This window comes from Schistocerca piceifrons, unplaced genomic scaffold (genome assembly GCF_021461385.2).
Source record: "Schistocerca piceifrons isolate TAMUIC-IGC-003096 unplaced genomic scaffold, iqSchPice1.1 HiC_scaffold_263, whole genome shotgun sequence".
Lineage (NCBI taxonomy): Eukaryota > Metazoa > Arthropoda > Insecta > Orthoptera > Acrididae > Schistocerca > Schistocerca piceifrons.
This window is the reverse complement of record NW_025728475.1, coordinates 92501-95000: the sequence shown is the minus strand read 5'-3', so window position 1 is coordinate 95000 and position 2500 is coordinate 92501. Positions and strand designations below refer to the sequence as shown.

The 2500-nt window shown below is 57.9% G+C and overlaps 1 non-coding gene across 1 annotated transcript in view; it reads right to left on the bottom strand.

Moving 5' to 3' along the window:
* The window catches only part of LOC124743795, a 1909-nt gene extending 702 nt beyond the window's left edge, over positions 1–1207 (bottom strand). The window contains exon 1 of the ribosomal RNA XR_007010563.1: positions 1–1207. This exon is cut by the window's left edge and continues 702 nt beyond it. This is a non-coding gene — a ribosomal RNA (small subunit ribosomal RNA).
* Between the last annotated feature and the right edge of the window lie 1293 nt (positions 1208–2500).

The window sequence follows — 2500 nt, the reverse complement described above, 5'->3', positions numbered from 1 at the left end:
CCCGGAACCCAAAAGCTTTGGTTTCCCGGAGGCTGCCCGCCGAGTCATCGGAGGAACTGCGGCGGATCGCTGGCTGGCATCGTTTATGGTTAGAACTAGGGCGGTATCTGATCGCCTTCGAACCTCTAACTTTCGTTCTTGATTAATGAAAACATACTTGGCAAATGCTTTCGCTTCTGTTCGTCTTGCGACGATCCAAGAATTTCACCTCTAACGTCGCAATACGAATGCCCCCGCCTGTCCCTATTAATCATTACCTCGGGTTCCGAAAACCAACAAAATAGAACCGAGGTCCTATTCCATTATTCCATGCACACAGTATTCAGGCGGGCTTGCCTGCTTTAAGCACTCTAATTTGTTCAAAGTAAACGTGCCGGCCCACCGAGACACTCAATAAAGAGCACCCTGGTAGGATTTCAACGGGGTCCGCCTCGGGACGCACGAGCACGCACGAGGCGGTCGCACGCCTTCAGCTCGCCCCACCGGCAGGACGTCCCACGATACATGCCAGTTAAACACCGACGGGCGGTGAACCAACAGCGTGGGACACAAATCCAACTACGAGCTTTTTAACCGCAACAACTTTAATATACGCTATTGGAGCTGGAATTACCGCGGCTGCTGGCACCAGACTTGCCCTCCAATAGATACTCGTTAAAGGATTTAAAGTGTACTCATTCCGATTACGGGGCCTCGGATGAGTCCCGTATCGTTATTTTTCGTCACTACCTCCCCGTGCCGGGAGTGGGTAATTTGCGCGCCTGCTGCCTTCCTTGGATGTGGTAGCCGTTTCTCAGGCTCCCTCTCCGGAATCGAACCCTGATTCCCCGTTACCCGTTACAACCATGGTAGGCGCAGAACCTACCATCGACAGTTGATAAGGCAGACATTTGAAAGATGCGTCGCCGGTACGAGGACCGTGCGATCAGCCCAAAGTTATTCAGAGTCACCAAGGCAAACGGACCGGACGAGCCGACCGATTGGTTTTGATCTAATAAAAGCGTCCCTTCCATCTCTGGTCGGGACTCTGTTTGCATGTATTAGCTCTAGAATTACCACAGTTATCCAAGTAACGTGGGTACGATCTAAGGAACCATAACTGATTTAATGAGCCATTCGCGGTTTCACCTTAATGCGGCTTGTACTGAGACATGCATGGCTTAATCTTTGAGACAAGCATATGACTACTGGCAGGATCAACCAGGGAGCTGCGTCAACTAGAGCTGAGCAGCCGGCCGCCCGGGAGTGTGTCCCGGGGGCCCGCGCGAACACGCAAGCGTCCGCTCAATCATTCTGCAAACAGGAGGAGGCTGAGCTCCCCTGCACAATACACCTCGAAACCCTCTCAGGTCCCGGCGGCGCGCAGCGCCGTCCCAAGTACTTGGTCGGGTTCGAGAGAGGCGCAATCGCCCGGAGTTAGGCGAGTAGACGCTTTCGGTGCGACCACCCGTGCTCCCAACTGAGCTTGCCGCTGCCGACAGAGGCCCGGGAGCGTGCTGTCGTGGCATTGCCGGCGGGAGACAACACGCGCCACCTACGGTGACCGGCAGCTCCAACGCCAGCGCCACAGAAGGACAAAAGCCCCACTTGGGTGCCGAAGCGAACTCTCCCAGCACAGCGCACGCGCCAACACATCCGCACAGCTGCGATACAAACCACCAGCGAGAACCGCTGGGGCGACCGAGCAGCAGACGGCGTCGCGGCGCCGAGCGCCGGGCGGCGGCGCATCCTCAACGCACACAGTCCTCAATCGGACCAGCACACTGAAGATGTCCACCGCGCTTCGCACCGGGCCCGCGAGGACCTACTTTGGCCGCACGGCGCCGCGCGCAGGGTGCGCCGGCGCGCAGCTGCGACGCCTGCCGCGTCCGTCGGCCGGCGCGCCTGCCACTGGCCGCCCCCACCAGCCGGCTGTAGCGCGTGCGCCCACGCACCGCGCGGCCAGCACGCCGGGAGGCGCCCCCTCACCGGCCGGGGACGGTCCCACCCAGCCACCGCCGCGTATCGCTTCACACCCAGATGCCGTTCAGTTTCGTCGGCATGGTGGGTATCGCTGGAACAACCGGTTAGTACCTCAACCTATCGTCGCCATCACCGATTCACCCCTAGCGAGAACAACCGCACCACAACAGGTTACCATTTGTTCATTTGCGTAACTTCACCAGAAAACGCAGGCGTCCATCGCCATTTGCAACTTCAACGATTATTGCATGCCTGTGTCAGGTGTCACGCCACACTACGTCTGCCCACATACACGCAACAAAATGTGCACGCCTAGACAATACGTGGAAGGTGGCCCCCGTACGTATGCGATGTCCATTGCTCGAACGACTGTCAACCGGCCTCTGTAGCATGTCGCAGATATGGAACGCGGTGCACCATGCCATCACGGTGTGTGAGGAGAGACGACTAGGTCCGAATACATCAACAGACAGCTCATGCTGATCGCCATCCACGGCGTCCGTTCCTCCCACACGTCTCTATGGCGTACCACACTGCA